We start from the raw sequence: 21,514 nt of genomic DNA, 5'->3' as shown, positions 1-21,514 counted from the left end.
AAAAGCCCTGCTGGTTTAAAGGAGACCCTTGTTATGGGATCCTGTTGATCTCCTGATCAGCAAATGGTTTCCCCTCAAGTCTCAACTAAGTAGGATGCGCCATCATGCAGTCCTCTTTCTCCCTTGGCAAAGTGCTTGACTAAAGGATTCCCCAGTGCTGCTGTTCATCTCCCTTAGGCACTCTGAAGGAGCCTGTGCTTTGCCAAGAATTGAACAAAGAGCTAAACCAAAGTAGTGTTTTCTCTAGGGAAGTATGTGCAATGTGCCTTAATAGAAAGTTGGTAAATCAGGGCATGGTATGGTATTATTGTCGATGCACTACAAATATAGCCTATGTTCTCATCAAGTTCCTTTGACAGGAAAATAATGGAATGGAAGCTCTGCTTCCTTCAGGATAGAGTTATGGTTTAATTCTAAACTCCAGGTTATTGAGAATACCGTAAACATTTAAAAGAAGGTGATTGCCATTTGGAATGCCAGTCCTAAACTCCATTTACGTACAAGGAAATACTATTGATTTTAGTATGTATGTGTGTGTTTCCAAGGAACAACAAGATCTTGTGCATATTCACTTAGAAGTAAGCTACATTATTAATAAATATTCCAATATATGTTGGAGATGTGACCAGGAAGTACATATTTCCATATGTGATGGGAGGGTAAATATATAAATAAGTTTTAAAAAATGGTTTTCAAAGAAATTAGTAAAATATTGAATCTTAAAGTAGACCCTGGATTAGCATTGCTATCATTATTTAGGAAAAAAGGGAGACAAAATGTTAAAGAACTGATGACAAATTTGGTAACAGCAGTAAGATTAATAATAGCAAGAAACTGAGAAGTAAAATGTGACTATCAAGTGGTATAAAGAAGTCGGGAATGTAGTTCTTAACAAGAAATTAACTTGTGATATTAAGCTGAAAAAAAGCTTTTAATAGCTAGAAATAATTTTGAAGATATTTGAGACCATTTACTGAATATGTTTCAGTAAAGGAAAAAAGTTGTGTGCCATTATAAGAAGTACAGTTTTGGAAAGGGAGTAGGGCTACCTGGATGAATAAATGATTTCTTATTAAGTATCATGTATCTGTTGGTCCTGGTGGAAGATAGCACCATTGTTATTGTATTGTTTAATTATGTTATTTTACTATTTGTATTGTTTTATATTTGTGTAGTTTTATTTTTATTTTGTGTTTTGCATAATTTGCTTTCCACAAATTCTGATTAATAATGTTTGATTGGAATTGGCAGTATAGCCCCTTGCTGCCTGTGCTATATCTTGTCTCAGTACTAAAGTCCCTCCATTACTTCTGAGTTTGTCATTTTCAGAGAAAACACTGACTGAAAATGTCCCATTTCGGTCCACTTTAGTCCAGTGTCATCAAGTCCAATGATGCTTAACTGTTCCAGTTCTTGCTTTACGGTTCCAGTTTCCATTTCGTGTTCCAGTTGGATATTTTGTGCAGCATTGGCCTTTCCCTTCACCTTAGTGCCCATCAGCCACTGTAACTTTCAGCTTTGATCTAGTTTCATCATTAGTGACACTACTATTCAAACTTGTCCTTTGCTGTTTGTCACCTTCAGGCCTGGGAGTCTCCCCTTCTGGCATTATCGCTCATTTGATTTTAGACTGTTTCATTGCAGAATTTTCAAGATAAGAAAATTCAGAATTGCTTTTCCATTTTCTTCTTCTGTGCAGTACTAACCAGAGTTAACTTGAGCATCATGTCATTATCTGTAAAATAAATTCTCTGCTGCTGCCAAGTACCTGCCCTTCAGGAATTTCTCTGTGGACATCACTGTTGGCAACAGCCATTCTCTTCTGCTGTTTGGACTTCTACTCCATGAGGAGGAGGATGCTTCTTACTCTGGTGCCTCCACCATGACCATTCTGCCTTGTGGGACCCTGCTAGTGAGATAGTCTGGCCTCTTGGAGGCATTGTACTTGGCTTCCCTAACACTCTCAAACTGCCTCATCACATTAAGGTGTGCATCCAAGAGCAGTTGAAACCATGTGGTTTCATAGTTGTAGTTAAATGGTTCACAGAAAAATGGAGGAGTATCTCCAAAGTACTCTTTGTACTCCATCAATGGCTGGTATGGGGACTCTTTTCAGAATGTGAATGCAGGAACTTACTGCAAGGGCAGAAATTTGACCATGCCACCCTTTGACCATGGCCCATCAGTATGAACAGGTTCAGGCCATTTCTCCTGAGTGTTTTTCTCCTTGTTCTTGTTATAAATTTATGCCTTCAATGAGTACACAAACTGCAATCTGTGTTGTTCTTCCAAACTAACTGTAAACAATAACCTAATAAGTCCCTTTAACAATATTGTCCGTTACTCACTGATGAATTCTGCATATGGATTTTTCCCAACCCTGCTACCAAAAACTCTTCAAGATCCGATACTGACCAAGGCTTTGGAGTGGAGAACTATAGGCCATTCCAAATGGAAGGATAGTGTCACCTAACTTCCCTTAATCCCTCAGGTACTGGAGATCTAATCCAATGCCATCAGCATGTGTGAAGGCCTGCTGACTGACTCCGTGTGGCTACACATGACTATAAGAGACTTACTTGTTTTCCCTGTGAGAACCATCTGAACACATGGCAAATGCTTTAAAAAATCTGGCAAAACCACAGATCAAACCTGAGATGTTCTGCATACCAAGCATGTGTTCTATTACCAGTAATGAAGAGTCTGATGTTCTAGCTGTCGTCGTCGTCATCATCATCATCATCAAATATTTATCTCCTGAATGTGCAATGCAAATATAAACAGCTTATGTGACCACCCTTCACTGCTTCTGCCCCACATGTCTTCCGTATATGCCAGAAGTACCACCTGTCTTCCAGGCATAGTTGCCAAATTATTTCATTGCAACTCCTCAGAGGGAAAACTAGCATGATAAGCCACACTGCATATTTAAGGGAGAAGAGCTAAACTAGCCTGAATGTTCATATTCAGGTCAATCACAGAGGAAATACTGCTCTAGATACTTTTGTCTTCTTTAACTGCTACTGAAGTAAGCCTTATTGGAATTTGTCAGGAGCTGCCATAAAATTGGCATTGGTTCCACCCCCCCATAACTAGGGCAAATTTCCCTATAGAGTTTTTAGTCTGGTTTGCCTGAATATGCTAACATGATGCCTAAATTTCAATACTATCTTTAAAAAATAAACTGTTGCCTGAATATCTGCCATAAGGATAGCAGGCAAATTTCTCTTTAATGGATTTTCTTTTCTGTTCATTGGGTATAAAAGTGTAGAACTGACTTTCTGGGTCAAATATTAGATTCCTGAAGAAAATACTGATAGAAAGGTGATTTACTTAGTGAACTTCAAAAGTTTATTTATCATAAAGCTGTTCCTGAATTTCAGAGAGAGAAATAGGCAAAAAATGTAAATGAGGAAACCACAAGGTATGATGGAAGACACAAGTTCCCTGATAATGAATTTGCACCATGGATTTGAATATAATTTCCCTAGAATGTGCTGAGCTAGAGCTATTGACTACTCTTCCCAAAATGGACAGCAGCGCATTTTATTATTGCAGAGTATAATTATTATTGTTTATACCTCTACAGCTGGAATGTATCAAAAATAAATTTGCAATTACAAATGGAACGAAGCACATTCCAGACAGAAAATATAGCTAAGCCTAAAATTCTACCAATAGTATATTTTTTCATTTTTTTTCTAAATACCATCCTATGAATTTTTAAAATAGTAATCACCCCTCTAATTTTTGTTTGACTTTCTAACTAAACAGTGAATTAAACCAAATTTTTGGACATACCAATCACAAATTGGCTTCTTGGAAGTATTTCATAGCAGAGCTTCATCTCACTTCACCACCACCACAATGCAGTGGATGCGATCCAGGTGAAGTTAAGTACTATTAAACTAAGTTGATCCCAGTGGAGGAGATTTAGACATGTTCTTGAGTCATCTTCAGATTTCAGTGGAACTTTAATATGCTGCTGTTTCTCAAAATGTTCAGTGTTTACAAGAGCCTTACTTCAGCATTCTGCTCTTGTTGCTTTAAAAATGGGGGGGGGGGGAGAAAAAGGTTTTAAGATGTTTTTTCTTGGTGTTCCATCTGCATAATAAGCGGTGGTTTTCTGGATGATGTGGCTGGATAAACTGAGCTAGTTCAAGGCCATTGGGGTTGCTTTGATATCCTGAATACTATATTTTCATATATCAGGTACATGGCTGAAATCTATCTCCAGTTTATCCACCTGTACATATGCATGTTATATGTGCTTCATCCATTACATTGTGGAAAATAAAGGACAACTGAGTTTAGTATTGAATTACAAAAGAAATTTGGATTTGCTAATACTAACTTGACAGGAATATATTTTAGGATTCGGGTTTCTTATAACAGAGTTTATTTTTTTAAGTGTTATTTAAGAACTCTCCCTGAAATTAAAGCATATGTTCTATGTTCTACAGGAGTCTGAAAATTACTGAGTGGGGTTCTGGAAAAAGAAACATCACTTACCAGGATCTATGAGAATATACCTATTGATAACTTATGAAGCAGTGCTTCAAATAGCTCCAACAAAAATTGAAGCACCCCATCTGTAGCATTTACATGAACAGTAGACACACTCACAAAGTTCCTTAGCTCTTTATATGTCTCAGAAAAATCGTGTTCATAAACAGAACTCAAATATAACATCAGCGTGGTTTAGAAATTTCAGTTCAGCATAACACAGCACAATAGCATACCAAATTGTTAAGATAATACCAAGCAGAGATATTAGGTGATGCAATTTATGCTAGGCTTAGATACTATTAGTAAATTCTGCATTATAAGTTGCCATAACTGAGAAATAACACTAGCTATTCATTCCCACAATCCAAATTAGAGAACGGAGTTTCTTGCAGTCTGATTAAAGCCACATTCCTATACACACTTACTTGGGAGAAAGAACAAAAGAATTGTACTGGACCAAACCAAAGAACCCATCTAGTCCAAATTCTGTTTCCACAGTAAAAAAAAAAAAACTTGTCCGTGGGAAGCCTGGCCCATGTAGGCCAGGAGTGCAATCGTATTCTCCTATTCATGTTCCCAGGCATACGCTCTCTGATATTGCAGTTAATATAAGACCCACAATATATAGCCATCATAACTAGTATAATAAATGCAATTCATTTGTTTAACTCCCTTCTAAATCAATCTAAGTAGGTAGCCATCACTATATCTTATGGCAATGAACAGCATAGTTTAAGTAGCAGTGCATTTAATAAGTGCTTCCTTTTATCTGTTCTGAATTGCCTATCATTCAGCTTCATAGGATGAATATCCAGAGGAGAAAGAAAAGAAAAATAGGTGAAAAAGCTTCCTGTCCACTTTCTCCACACCTTGCATAGCTTTCTGCATCTCTATGATGTTTCTCAGTACTTGCCCTTTTTGAAAGCAAAACTGCTGCAGAGGTTGCAAGCTTGCTCATTGAGAAGTTGTTTCAGACCTTTGATCATTTTAGTAATACTTTTCTGCATATTTCCAACTCTAGAGTATGTTCTTTTAGGTGCAGTAACCAAAAATGTACCTGATATACCAAGTGTGGCTGCATAACATATTTATGTAAGGGCAGAATAGGACTGACACTGTTGATCAGTTTTCTTTCCTGATTATTCCCAACATGGAATTTTCCTTTTTTAAAAACAGCACTCACACTGCTACTTACCAAAATCTTTCTTGCTCAGTCACCGCTAGGACAAATCTCACGAGCATGTGGAGTTTGGATTCTTCCCCCACCCCACCCCACCCCCCGCAAAATACATCACTTTATATTTGTTTATACCAGAACAAGCATCCCCCAAAGGCAAACTATGGAAACAGTTGGTGACTGTAGAAGTGAGCCTACATAATCCATAAACTGCTTTTCTTTTGCTTTGGCATAAGCTGAACATGCATGTGAAGCTCATGTTACAGTTCCAGGTTCAGTGTGTAAACCAAACTGGGCACAACGTTTCTTATGTAAACACTTGGCATGTATGAATTTACTTGCTCCGAATTATCAAAGTGAAAACATGCAAGATCTTTCCACTATTTATTTATTGCTTGTTATATTTACTAAATAACTTTATTGACTACAACAGAATAGTTCAAACAAAACTAACAATTGAAACATAATTAACAATATTCAAATTCAACCAGAAAAGGATGAAGAAATATCAGCACAATTAAAGTTAGTCAGATAGTGCTACAGCCAACTTTGTAAAGATAAATCTAGCATCAACAGAGAGAGAGTGATCATAAAATGGTGTTTACTTAATGCCCCAGGGAATAAAAAAAATGTCTTAGTCTGGTATCAAAAGGATATTAAGGTGGACACTATGTGAACAACTAGTATAGTCAAGGGATTGAAGCAATTCCCCTATGAGGAAATGTTGCAAAGTCTGGGATTGTTTAGCTCAGGAAAGAAGGCAAGTGAGAGTAGATATGATGGAGGTGTACATAATTATGCACTTTATGGAGCAAGCGGATAGGGAAATGTCTCGTACTACTAGAATTGGGCATCTTCCATAAAGCTGATCGGTAGGCAGTTCAGGAGAAATTAAAGAAAGGTATTTTTTACATAGCTATACAATGGAATATACTAGAAGGTGTAGTGGTGGGCACCAGTTCTTATGACTTTAAAAAGGGATCAGAGGAATTAACTGAGAAGGCCATGAAAAGCTACCATACTTGATGTCTATATGCTACTGCCAAAAGGGGTCCCCATAATTTGGCTTTTGCATTCCCCAGGTTTTAACACAAGCAAGCCTATTAAGGTATTCTTCTAAATGCTTAAGGGTAAAACTGGGATGCGCACAGGGCACTGCACAGTTGCCCCGGCTGTCCCCCGCTGCCCTCGGATGCACAGCCATGCCATCTAATCCCATATCTTTGTGTGAAAGGAGACCTTCACTCCAGCTCTTGCTTCTTGAAACAGAAAAGTCTTGAGATTTGAAGTCTGTTGGACCACAGCATATTGGGGCATTCAGAAAAGATTCCCTTACCGGATTTAACCTTCAGAAGAATGCATGAATAGGGCTTACATTCATATATATAGGATGCTCTATGCAGGGGTGGAACAAGGCAGATTTGGATCTAGTGGGATACCTCTGGATGATCTGCAATGGGTTGACAAAGATTTCTAACTCTCAATTATTTAAGAATAGTTGCTATTAAATGACCCTTCATCCCTACCAGTCATATTGCTGCAATGAAAGACACTTGGGTAACTTTGATTGGATTTTTGTATGGAAGAAGCGTGAGCTCAGTTTAGTTCTGGAATGGAAAACAAATTCCTATGCTCCACATTCTTTAATTCTAAGTGTATGTCTGCAAGGGGTCTGGGATTCTTGTTTAGTGTGCACTTGAACTGGAAAGGCTGAATTCTGTCAGCCTTCTCCAGAGATTCCAGAGTTCCTTCTCTTTAAAGTTCTCTTGGGGTGCTCTTTATTTTATATTCAACCTCTGCATTACCAGGCATAGCACTGTGAGAAGGATTCCTAGGCAGATTATAGGTTTTCAACCATTCCATTTTTAGCGTAGTCCAAAACATTTGGAGGGCATTGGGTTGGGAAAGTCTGAAGAGGAGTCAAGAGAAGGGAGGGTGTCAAAGGAAGCTTGGCATGTGTTGAATTTCACCAGCCTTTCTCTAAAATGGCACCCTGGGGACTAGGTACTGGTAAGGAATGCTGAGAATTGTAGTCCAAAACATTTGGAGGGCATTGGGTTGGGAAAGTCTGAATTACCAAGAGCTGAGGAAGGATTTAACAATGTTTGCAAATGTTTTAAAAAATGTCAAACCAGTCAAAACATATCATTGACACACGCAAGTACTGTAAATCATAAGGCATGTTGGAGGCGCAGGGTGGCAATGGGCAGATATCTTTATTGTTAAGCCAAAGTTTAGATTTCTAAAAGGCACACTTGCAGTTTAACTGCACACATATTTACTCTGAAGTAAGTCCTAGTGTGTTCACTGAAGCTCATGTTTAAGACTTTAGGCTTACAGACATTTCTCAATAGCACTGCAGCATATGGCCACTTGCTGGGCTGTTTAAAAGCAAATGAGCAAAAAGCCATTTCACCTTAAAAATAGAGATTAGACATAACACTGTTCCAGATTTTTTTTCATGTTTTAAAGTGCAGAATCAAGACTTTATACAGCTGCAAGAGGGAGGGGGAAACCACTTATAAAAGTTTAAACTAGCAAAACTGAAGTATTTATCCAAGAAGAAAAACTCAGAGGGAGTCCTCCCGTGTTCCCCTTGGCAGCAATTGCGGCCGTAGGATGCTTGCGATGCGCTCGGCCTCTGCTCGCAGGCCACGGGACCTCGGCTCCGGAGGATGCCTAAAGGGCGCGTTGGCAAAAGAGTGCCGAGATCTGGGCCTGAGCTATTCTGTGTCCTCCGCAGTCTCCTTCCTGCCCTTCGCAAGCGCCCAGCTACCCGGCTGTTAGCAGAGGTGTGGAGCGCCAGGGGCGGGGAGCTTGCCCGCAATCCTCCAGGTTGCGCAAGGATTCAAGGCACATCAGCGAAAGCCAGCAAGGCCCGCAAAGCGCACGGTCCGCGCAGCAACATCTCGTTAGAGGACTAGTTCCAGGCAGGGGCGACCATCCCTCTCGAGGTGCGCGTGAGAAGGAGCGCTTGGCCTCTCTCCGCTCTCAGCCGCCATCGGAATAAAAGTCCTACATGCATGGCTACCCCACTGGCGTCAAATTAGTTTGCAGACCGCGGGGTTAAAAAAGCGCTCTTTCTCCACGCAGGATGCAAGAGCAAAAGGGGAGAAAGTCCTCTACCTCTCCGCCTTCCACGCCGCCCCCTTTTCTGGCGCACGATTAGATTCTGCGGGCTGAAAGAAGGGAAAGAATCTCCGGTCTTTCAAGGGCTTTTGCAGACCCTTCAAGTCCACCCCCTGGAGGATGCCTTCCTACTGGTCAGCTTGGGGTGGGAAATGTAGGCGATGGAATCAAAGTTCTGCTATAGGACTGCCTAGCCGTCGATATTTTCATGCACATTTCAATATTCTTGCTTTATTTTCCATGTGAAGAGGTCAGAGAAGAAAGAGTGTGGAATTTGTCACGTTCCAAAGAAGGTTCCTTATACATGGAGCCCTAAACCGCATCTCATCCCAGTAACTTTCAAAACATTCTTTGCATTTCAAGTAAATAAACTGAAGAAAGAAAAAGCTATTTCTGTACTTATAGAAAATTAAGAAAATATGTGTACATGTTTTGAATATAAAATAACATACTTTGCTTTTGTCAGGTTAATTCTAAGAGTACTTTCAAGATTAAAATTAAGAAAAGAAAGTATTTTTGTTTTGTTTTTTGCCAGTTACCTCCCTCCTCTCTGCCCTTTTTGATAAGAAGTGCAACTGTAGAATTAATATGATTTTAACACAGGAAATCTCCCAAACCATAATCAAATCACACAAGCCATCTGTCTCTGTGAATTGAATCATAAAGAATCATGTGCATTCAGCCACTGTCCAACATGGTGCCAATCCACAGAACCTCATTGCTCATAGAGAGAGAGGTCCACATATTAGTGACATCTCAGCCCAGACCTCCATATAACCTCCCCCAGCAGTTTAATGTAGATGTTAAATGGTATGGGAGATAAGAGAGGACATGGAGTACACCCTGGCATAACTGCCATGGTACAGCAATGATTCCCCAGCACCACCACCTGGAATTAGCCAATCAAGTAGCAGCAGAACCACTGCAATACAGTGCCTCCTACTTCTAGCCCAGCCAGCCTGTCCAGAAGGATACCATGGTTAATGGTATTGAAAGCCACTGAGAGGTCTAGGAAAATCAATGGGATTGCATTCCACGTGTCTGTTTCCTGGCAAAGGTCGTCCCACAGGGACACCAAGGCAGTTTCTTTTCCAAAAACTGGCCTGATGCGTAAATGAAATGGATCTAGATCATTCATTTCATTTAAGAGTGCCTGGAGCTGGTCAGCTACCACCTACCCAAGTACCTTGTTCAGGAAGGCAACGTTGGCCACTAGCCTATAGTCTTTAACATTCTCTGGGGCCAGGTTAGACTTGTTCAGGAATAGCATCTACTCCCACTCTCAAGAAGGCCTCCTGGACCCAGAAAGAAACCCTTGCCTTGGTTGCTGTAATGAACCATAAGAGGCAAGGCTCAAGCACACAAGCAGTGGATTGGACATGACCAAGTACCAAGTCCACATTCTTAGGTCTGAATAACTGAAGCTCATCCAATAAAACTGGGTCAGATGGTGTTCTGGGTGCCTCTGCTAGTGAAACTGCATCAATTGTGGTGTCTACTTCATGCTGAATCCAAGCGACTATATCTTCAAAGTGCAAATTCATTGCAAATTCATTGTAATGCACAACCAAGGGCTCCGCAACTTCTTTTTCTGGCCCAGAATATAATAGGCCATGAACCACTCAGAAAAGCTCTATTGGATGACACTGAGAACATGCAATGCTGGTAGAAAAGAAGTGCCTTTTTGCCACCCTCATCACCATAGAGTGGGTTCAATAATTAGCTCCAACCCATTTCATCAGGCCTGGTTTTCCTGCACCTCAGTACGAAGTGATCTGACCATAACAAAGGCATTTATGTTAATTCTTGCACTTTCAGATCACTATGTACCTGCCCAGTTGAAAAAAACAGAACAAGGGTGTGTCCTTTTATATGTCTTGGGCCAATACTATGTTTACACAGCCTCATGGTTGTCAAGGCAGCCATAATGTCCTGAGTCACACCAGATACAGCAACCCTGGCAGGGAAGTTAAGATCCCCCAGAACCTTCATCCTAGGGCTCCAACCAAGTCCAAGACTACCTCCATCAGCTCAGACAGGAAAACTGATGGGCAGCTGGGTGGGTGCCAGCAGAATCCCCAATCTTTCTCAAGCACCCAGCAAAGCTGTTGTTGTATAGATATAATGGAGAGGAGGACAATCTTGCAAGAGAAAAAGGCTGGAATAAAATATAATTTGATAATGATGATGAGAACAAAGACTATTTCTGTATAAACATACATAGGATTTCATCTTCAATGGTTTAAATCAGGGGTACTTTTAATTCAAGGATCAAATTAATTTTTGCAGAGTCTCTGAGGGGAGGAAGTGGACAGAGTAGAAAGCATAAAGGGTTGACCCAAAGGCAAAGGGATCAGAGCCAAAATTTCAAAAATGCCATCAAATACAAACCTATGAAGTTTTTGCTGCCCGTATGTAAGTCAAGAGTAATTTCAAACTTTAGAATAGGGACATTTACAGAGATGTCACCAAATGATCAAAGGTTGAGGAGATGGGGGTAGGCCCTGTGGAAGAGGCATGGCATCCTGGAAGGGGACCTCGAGTAGAGCAGATCTGGCTGGGTAGTGCTGCTAGTTGTAGGCCTTTCCTTTGTCTAAGCATATATACAATTGCACTTTAAGTGTCTAGCCAAAGGTGCAAGAATAGCTATCCCCTTTGGGGCATTTTATATGACATGGTGTTTTATCATGTTGCATCAAATAAAAAAGTATTCTATTGGGCAAATAAGATACAACCCTTTATCAAAAATAATTATATTATCCTAACCCTAACCTTTTACAGTTCCAAGCTGGTAAAAGCAAGGATGATGTGATATTCAGCAAAGATGCCACAGTGAGGCTATTGATGCTGTAGTGAATTTAATGCTGCATTTCCTGACTTCTGTGTAATTTAATTGGTGGGGTGGGGGTGGGGGAAGCGAAAGAAAGAGTAGGCTGCAGATGCTTGTGTGGCCTGGAGGAGTTTTAAGATGATCGTAAGAACAGTTATGATCAAAGTGTGCTGCAGTGTTCCAGAGTTTTCTTTTTATTCCGAACTCTTCATTGATTCTGTCTTCTAGCAGAACATATGTCACCTTCTTTACCATTCATGCTTTTTAGCTTGTGTAAATAAATACCATCATAATTCTTTTGAAAGAATCTGGTCTATTGAAGGATGCAACTTATAGGGAAAGTTTGTGATAATATGCTGGAAAAAAGACAGCCTTTAGGTTCTTCCATAGCATTTAAGGCCCCCTTTCTGGCCAGTGTTCAGTTTCCAGATGAACTTTCAAGACAAAGATTTGACACTAACTAGCAGAGGCTTTCAAAAATAGCCCAGCCCTTTGAAGATTTGTGTAATAAAGAACATTAGGGTTTGCTGATTTATGAATAAGTTTTCAGTCCTATTCCAGGAGGTCCCATAGAGTTTAATGGGACATATGGTCAAGTGGACTTGTATAGGATTTGGGTGCACTTTAAGGTACTCCCCAGCTACCTATATCCTTCAGGCTCTTTTCTGGGATACTCCCATGTCAGAAAATTACCATGCCTGGAGAAAGGTAGCCCAAAATGTTCTGTTTGCTCTTCAATGCCCTGTCCAAGCCAGCATTACTCAGACAGAGAAAGGAACTATTAGGGGCTTCTTTGCCAGAGTGCTTCAGGCAGGTGGCTCCTAGGACTAGCAGTCAAAAGATGCTCTGCAGCCTTTCCATCTTTTCCTCCTCAGGGTCTTTTGTATGAAAGGAATAAAGATGGGAGATATGGTGGGAAACATGGAAGGAGTTGGACCTTCCATTAAATAGCCTCCAGTGTGGTGTAATAGGAATTGTTGACAGTGTTAGCATACTGCAACTACACATGAAAGTCTCCCAAAATATATTTATTGTGGGAAAAGAAGGATTTGCTGGAGTTGCTATCAAACCCTGCCAACAAGCATGAGTGGGAAGGCACATTATCTATACAATGGTTCTGTGGCACCAGCAATGCTTCCGCCTCTTCATGTAAGCAAGATGCATAAACTGAAGTTTGGGATTCAGGGAGAAGTCAGTCTTCTCTGCAATTCTATAGAGGGATCTTCCTCACAGTTTCAGAGTAATGGTTTAAGAGAAACTCACGTCTCCTAACAAATCACATGGAACTCAAAACGAAAAGTTCCTTCATAATTATTCTTGATCCCGTCATTCTACTCATCATCTTTTATTTCCATGTTGTGTTGAATTCAGTTCTGAATGTATCTGAACTCCTCTTTTTGTTAACACAAAGAATGCTCAACGTAAAATAATAAATAGGGCGGCACAAAACAGTCCTTAAGTCGATAGACATATAAAGAGGATTCCAGATGAGGCATTTGTCCTTCAACTCCCATGCCTCAAATATGGAATTTTACATGAGTCCAAGCAACATATGTCTTCCATTGGCAATGCACCCACTGCCACTTGTTTATTCGTTTGCTTTCCCTACCAGAAAGGAAGAGAAGATAGAATATTTGCAAAATGCATTTTGAGCAGAGGTGCTTGGAGTCTCTGTATAGCACGGGCTCAGTAGGGCATGCGGAGATCTGTACATCTTTTTCTATCTAAGCATTTGTAGGATTGTACCTTAAATTTCTTTGGCCTTGATGATAAATATAGGCAAAAAGGATAACAGGTAAGGCTGTCAGAAAACTCGACAGAAACAAGTTGTTGCACTGCTATCATCACATTGCTAGATATCCCCCATCTCCCATGATGCATCACTAAGGGTAAAACATTTTGCCTTTCCTGCAGTATCCTTCTAGGCTGCTCCAGGAAATCAAGCTGTCACAAGCATCTGGACACTTTAGTATACAGAAGGCAACACATGTAATAGCAGCAACCAAACAGAAAGGAAGAAGTGGCCCATGTAAAGGATGGTCTCATAATCTCAAATAATGCTCAATTCAGAGAACAAAAGGATGGACTGAGATCATAAAAAAGAACGCCTCCATGAACAGAATTACCTACTCATGCCATCGATAAGGCAGCCATTAAATTATTCCTCTGGATGCTGCAAAGCACAAGAAAGGGACTGAGACATCTTGTTGTATAAGATTATTCTTTTCTTGCGCTGAAATAACAGGTGTACAAATGGATACATTCTTAAGAGTCAGACCAGCTTAAACATGGCAATCACCAGGCTGGGAATATTCATAAAGCCGAAATACTATTCACAAAATATTAGTTTCCTCCTTAATTCCTACAGAAGAGCCATATTTCATGACTTTTAAAATAAAAAAGAGATGCCATTAGAGATATTCATACTGCAAGGCCCATCCATTCTCCAAGCGATTGTAGGAAATAATTTATGCACATATGGCTGGAGGAATATTGTTGTGCTGTTTGCTGCTTGCAAACATTGCAGACAAACTCTCCCTTTCACTATATTTATTTGTCTGATGTTCATTAATTGATCTTCTGTAGAAGAGCAGTTCTGGTAAAACTGCAGCATTCCATATCCTGCCATAACCCATTCAGAAATAGATGCAGCAACTGACTTCTTCCAATATGTCCATATTAGCATCTGTACATTGTGTCATTTCCCAAGTACTTAACATAACACAGCAGGACTATTTTAAGATTTTGTGGTTAATACCACAAATTGCACTAGTCATATACAGTTATTTAAGTCTGGGGGGAAATTGCAGAGCCCCCCCCTTTTTTTTCCCATCTAAACTTGCATTCGTCTTACCTTGCAAGGGATTGTACCCCTTAGTCAAATTAGAATAGCCATCTAAAAAGGCCGTAATATCAAGAGAGCCCAAACCTAAGATTCTGTTTCAAGGATTTCACTCATTACCCATTGCCCACGTTTTTGCAGTCTGTTTCATGCTATAAGGTGTTACTTATCTTTCAAACAATTATTTGTCATGTGTCCTGTAGACAGAGTGCCTTGCAAAAGTATTCACCCTGTTTTGACTTTTCCACTTTTTGTTGTGTTACTATCCAGAACTGAAATGGACTTAACTGGCACTATTACCACCTGATGTAGATAAGTATTCAACACTGTGTAGGTGTCAAATATTTTTATTGTGACACAAACATAACCCAAAGACAAGTTGGTTGGTTTTATAAGAATTCACCCCCGCGTCAATACTTCACAGAGACTTCTTTGGCAGCACGTCTGGACGCAAGGCTTTTTGGGTAAGCCTCTGTCAGCTTTGTGGATCTGGATCCTGCAGTATTGGACCATCCTCCCTGGCCAAAGTGCTCCAGCTCTGTCAGGTTGGATGGGGACAAAAACTTTCATATCTTCCCACAGAGACTCAGTTGGATTTAGGTCTGGTCCTTTACTGACTCATTCTAAGACTTCCCTTTTCTTGTTTCTGTGTCATCCCAGATTACTCTGGTAAATGTCCTGCTTGAAGATGAACCTCCTCCCCAGTCCCAGAACTGCTTGCAAACTGAAACAGGTTTTCCTTTTCAGTGGCCCTGCATTTGGCTCTATCCATCTTGCCCTTGATCATGACCAGTTTTCCAGTCCCTGCCAAAGAAAAGCATCCCTCCAAACACGATGCTGCTGACACCATGCTTCACCTTGGGTAATGTTCAAAGGGCAATGAGCACTGTTGGCTTTGCACTATGTACAGAAATTTTCTGCAAAACCAGAAAGTTCAATAATGGGCTTGTCAGACTACAGACCCTTTTCCCATGCTTGCTGTGTCTGCCACATGGCTTTTTGCAAACTCCAAATGGGATTTGGTATTGCTTTGTTTCAGCAATGACTTTCTTCTCACCACCTACCATAAAGCCCAGCTCTGTGGAATGTCCAGCTGATAAACTGTTTCATGGAAGGTTTCTCCCATCTCAGCTGTGGATCTCTCCAGCCTCTTCAAACTTACCCTTAGCTTCTTCATTACTGCTCTGCTTACTGAGTTTTGGTGAGCAGAGTTGTAATCAGTTTGTAATAAGGTATTAATTAAATCAAACATTAAATTAATAGAGTAATTATTGTTAAATATTCAAATATTACTTAATGTTGTAATAATTGGTTTAATGTTGATTGAGGGACTTTTTAGGTTTGTGTTTTGTTTTTGCTTTTTTTTTTATAACCCATCCCTGAATGGTGGTTTTGCACAATCCAGGAATGGTTTTGAACATTGCCTGGTCTTTATGATGCTGGAGATGTTCTCCAACAAACTCTGAGGCCTTCCAGAAAAAGGTATATTTAATATGAGGTCATGTGGCATTGGAACTACACACTAGTGGATTCTATTCAATTTATTACAGCATGTGACTTCTGGAGCTGGTGGGTTACTCCAGAGTTTATTTAAGCTATGCCACAGTAAAGGAGCTGAATACTTAGGAAACCATCATTTTGAATGGTTATTCAACATTTGTGCCATAAAAACAATACTTTCCACTTCTTCAGTGTTGAGTATCTTGTGTACATCAAGTGATAATCATTCCAACTAAGCCCAATGCAATTCCAAGTTGTAGCGCAACAAAGTGTAGAAAAGTCAAAGGGGTGTGTGAATACTTTTGCAAGACACTATATGACTTTTTTTAAAAAGTTCACCATTGGAGGTCCCTGTGAAATTATTTCTGAGAATCCAAGGATACTATATTCTTCTGGTAAAAGGAATAGAAGCAGTGCAAGGAAACATCCTTTTCTATTGGCTTTTTGAGATCCTTATCAAATATAGCAGACTTGACCCAGCATGCTTTCTTCTTATGTAACATACACTGGCTAAACTCATTTCTAATGTAATTTTAAATCCAGTCTGGGCACCTGTAAAGTGTAAATTATGCTGGAAAAAACAAATGCAGCTATTGCATACATCTAAATATTGCTTCGATACATTTTTAAGAGTGAATATTTTCTTTGAAGAAACATCTACCCTCTTTCTTCTGTCAAAATGAAAGTGGGGAAGGGGACAAATCTGATGACCTCAAGACAAATTTGGCAGACATCTTCCCTAACTAGCAATTGGACCTTTCACTCTCTTTGTGTAGTCATGGAATCAGCAGTTACCAGGGGTTTCTGCTGATGCTGAAAATGGCAACTGTGATTCACCTGCCTCTAGGAAAATATATGTTGACATCACCGTACCCTGCATTTCTCTGCCTCGTCTTTGTATCACTGGCTATTGCTGGTGGAGAAAGACTGAATGTTGTGATTTCAGGAAAAGGGTACATTCTTCCAGATGTTATGGAGGAAGGTAAACTCATAGCTGTTGCCAAAAGATGCTTGTATAGCATAAGGCAATATGATTCTGCAGACTAAATATTGCTCTTTAAACTTGGTAAACCAGGCTTCAAGTGGTAGCTCAAGATGAAGAACTAATAGGATGGCTTAAAGCTCATGTATCAGAACCTCCAATTGAATTAAATAACACAGAGTTGACAACGGCCTATGTCTAATCCCAAACTGGCATGTTTTGATTCAGAAACCATGCATGTTCCTCACTGCCAGGCTCTTGGCCATAGTGCCCTAGAGCCAATCTTAGCTGTATTAAAATGACAGCGGTAGTGACTGTGGTCCTTACCTCCAGCTTCCCATGAATGGCAGATGCCTATATGGTTACAAAATATCCTAGGCAAACCGTTTCTCTCTTTTTGAGGCCTGCGCACACTCACACACACACACACACACACAGTCCACTACACCTTATTTTCCCCTCTTATTCTCAACATCCAGAACTGTTAATACAAACAGTTATACAGAACTATAGTGTTACATTGTTATTCTTATTGTAAATTAGTGCATTGGACCATGATGTAGGAATACAGATTAAATTGTCTGTTCAGCAACTAAGCTAAGTTGCTTAGTTCAGCAACGAAGCCTTGGCAGGTCAGAAACACTCAGACTCTTAACTACTTCACAAAGTTGTTGTGAAGATCTTCAATCTTTTTCTGTTTTTTTTTTTTTTTTTTTTTGTATTTGCATTTTTGTCTTTTGTTGTTATGGATTGTATAAGCCACCCAGAGAACTTCAGCTACTGGGGAGAGGGGGAGGGTATAGAAATTTTACACACACACAGTTTTATACACAAACACAAAGTATATGAAAATATAAGCAGATCTGCGTCCTCTTTTGCTCTCTTGGCAATGCAATGAAGCCTCTCTCCTTGTACAAGCAGCTGTGCCAAGTGTATACGTGCAGGTCATGCCACAGTATAGCAATGGCAGATTTTCTGAGCTTCCCAGCAGGTAAATCTGGTAGCTTAATGCTTTTAAATACTCCAAGCTGAACCACAAATACACTACTGCCAAACAAGATGTCAGCAGACCTGCAGAAATGCTAAAGTTTTTAGAAGCAAGTGCACGCACACACACACACACACGCACACATGCAGTCTGAGTCTGCTCACTGGCCATGGAGCATTCGTTGGCTGTTGAGGAAAGAGAGGAGGTTGGAAGGAATATCCTGGAAAATGGTATGGCATGGCTGGCTGGCACCCTGAAACAAAACACTTCACACTGCAACATGTTGTTGCGGGTCCACTTGTAGTACTTTGTCTATCTATATGTGTGCGCTGTCAGCAGTGACAAAGCTCTCATCAGTTCTCATTGCTGCTTCTTCCTCCTGTTGCAACAATCCCAGACTGATTGCAGCTGCATTTGATAACAGTGGCTGAGACCTCATATTGACTGATGGCTTTAACTGACTTGATAGAGACCTTGAAAAATGCTCCATCTATCAGTTAAATGTGAAGCTGGGAATTTCGTTTTACCTTGCACATAGTTACGGTGGTTGTCATTTTAAAGCCCGTTCATCCAGAGCTCCCTTTTCATTCTTACCACCCTGAATAATTTGGAATTATCAATATACTCAGCATTCAACTTCAGGACATCTATGAATGTGATAAGTAATGGCCCATTACAGATCTTCTTACACTGAGATCTGTCCATTAATCCATTATGCTTCTATGCTTTAACTAGTTACGATCCATTAAAAAGCCATCATGTTGTTACTCTTTACTTTGCTCAGGAGCCTTTGGTGAGGGAGTTTGTTGAAAGTGTTTTAAAAGAACAGTTACCCGAAGTCTTTTAAATCACTAATATTCATATTTTCAAAGAACCCTGAAAAGTTAATGACCTTAGACTTACCTTTGCAGAAGCCATGTTGATTCTTCTTCAGCCAGACTTCCTCATTTATATCAGAGTTGGACAACTTGGGCTACAACTGTCAACAGTCTTAACTAGAATATCCAGTTGTGAAGGATGGTGAGAGCAGTACTCTAAAACATCTGGAGGACCACAAGTAACCTACCCCAGATTATTATGTGTGTACTGAAGGAAGGAGTCCCTGGAGAAGAGCCTAATGCTGGGAACAATAGATGGCAAAAGAAGAAGGGGACAGCAGAGGATGAGGTGGCTAGATGGAGTCACTGAAGCAGTTGGTGTGAGCTTAAGTGGACTCTGGGGGTTGGTGGAGGACCAGAAGGCCTGGAGGAATGTTGTCCATGGAGTTGCATTGGGTCGGACACGACTTTGCAACTAACAACAACATCTGTTACTTATAATGATGCATTTCAACAGTTTATCCATCAAGTTAAGCAGCATGTAATTTCCTGAATCTTTAAAAAGAACAGATTTGTCTCTTTCTACTCTTTGGGAATGGAAGTCAGCAGTTACAGGCTAGAAGACACAGAAGAATGAAAGAATGTTGTTGCTCTAGAAATAAGATAACATGATTCAGAAGCTCATGATCTGGGGATAGGTACAGATGGGAAGAGTTCCTTAAGCATTCCCTGATCGTCATGGCAGTGCACATTCTATATCAGAAATGGTAGCAACTGCAGATGAAATGCATCAGTAATAAAAGAGTTTCAGCAAAAAAAAAAAAATGTATTTCACTTACTGTGTGGGAGAAAAAGTGAAATTGTATTTATACTCAAGATCTGATCAGCAGTCTCAAAATGATTTCCTTCCAAGGCAGATTGAGATGGTGCCTTTTCCCTCCTCTTCCTACATGAAGACATGGTTTGCTTAGTAAATGTATTCCTGCAAGGCTCTTTGAGATATGGATCTGCCTTTCAAGACAATTGTACTCTTATTTGCCTAATCAAATACTGACAGGGCATTCCAGGTAGGCAGCCAGAGGCAAAATCCTAGCAACACTTGACTGGAAGTATTTGAATTCAGTTTTGAATTCAATTTATTTGAAGAAGTTATGAATATGGTTGAACGATCAGGTAGGGAGAGATTAAAAGGTGGGGAGCTGATAGAAGTATCTAGAATCATAGATTCTTAGAATAGTAGAACTGGAAGAGACCAGAGGGCTAGCAGGTCCAACTCCTTGCTCAGTGTAGGATGCCAAGTTAAACCATCCCTCTCAGATGACTGTCTGAATGCCTCTGGTGTGGGAGAGCCCTCAGCCTCTCTAGGTAATTGGTTCCATTGTCATACTGCTCTATAATAATCGTGAAGTTCTTCCTGATGTTCAGCCAGCCCCTGGCTTCTTGCAACTTGACCCTGTTATTCCATGTCCTGTGCTCTGCAATGACTGAGAAGAGATCTCAGCCCTCCCCTTTGTGACAACCTTTCAAGTACTTGGAAAGTGCTACCATATCTCCCCTCAGGGTCCTCTTTCCAAGACTACATATGCCCAGTTCTCTCAACTTCTCTTCATAGGACTTTGTTTCCAGTCCTTGGATCATCCTTCCTGTCTTCCTCTGAATCCTTTCCAGTGGGGCTGCATCTTTCTTAAACCATGGAGTCCAGAAAGTGACACAGTATTCCAGATAAGGCATAATCAATGCTGAGTCAAGGGGAAGTAATACTTCATGGAATTTGGAAGTGATGCTATTAATGCAGCCTAAAAATAGCCTTTGCCTTTTTTGCAGCCACATCACACTGTTGACTCATGTTCAGCTTGAGATCTGCAACAGTTCCAGGATCGCTCTTCTCACTTGCAGTATTTTTGAGTCAAGCAGTACCCATCTTGTAACTGTTTGGTTTCTTTTTCCTAGGTGCAGAACTTGGCATTTGTCCCTTCTGAATTTCATACTGTTGTTTTTAGCCTGGCCCAGTGCTCCAACCTATCAAGACCACCTTGAGTCATGTTCTTGCCTTCCATCACACTCAGTTTTGTGTTATCTGTCCCCTGCATCCACATGATTAATCAAAATGTTGAAGAGCACTGGGCCCAGGACTGAATCCTACAGTTACCTGTTGTTACCTCTCCCCAGTTTCAGAAGGTGCCATAGATAAACACTCCTTGAGGCCGACTCTGTAGCCAACTGTGGATTCCCCATGAACTAGCCCACTTGTAGCTAATTGCTAATCAGGATATCATGGGGCAATTTGTCAGACGCTTTGCTGAAGTCCAGATAAATTATGTCCACAGCATTCTCATGTAGCAGTCTACCTCTGAGCTATAGCTTTTCAGCAAAGAGACTGAAGCATCTTGGTTTCCTCCATTCTCTGTTTGTTGTACATTAGTATCCAAATAATAAAGAATAATGCATTTGGGTCTTTGCTTCTTTTTCAGTTCAGTAACTTCTGTGCACCATCTATTCCTGCAGTGCTGTAAATCCACACAAATTTTCTACAACACAAAGGTATTGCAGCAGTTCTTGGAAACTGGTAAAGGGAAGAGTCTAGGGGCAGAAGTTGACTTTCTTGTAACTGAAAGACTATGTGGGAAGTGAAACAAATTCTCTTTCCCTTCTGCTGAGCCAATATTGTTCCCTTTTAGAAAGAACTGCAAAGTAGTCAGTGCTTTGCTTTGCGGCCACTCTGTCCATAGATCAATTAAT

Source organism: Varanus komodoensis, unplaced genomic scaffold, assembly GCF_004798865.1.
Source record: "Varanus komodoensis strain SLA01 unplaced genomic scaffold, ASM479886v1 scaffold17, whole genome shotgun sequence".
NCBI lineage: Eukaryota > Metazoa > Chordata > Lepidosauria > Squamata > Varanidae > Varanus > Varanus komodoensis.
The sequence above is the reverse complement of the archived record's forward strand: the minus strand, read 5'-3'. Positions refer to the sequence as shown.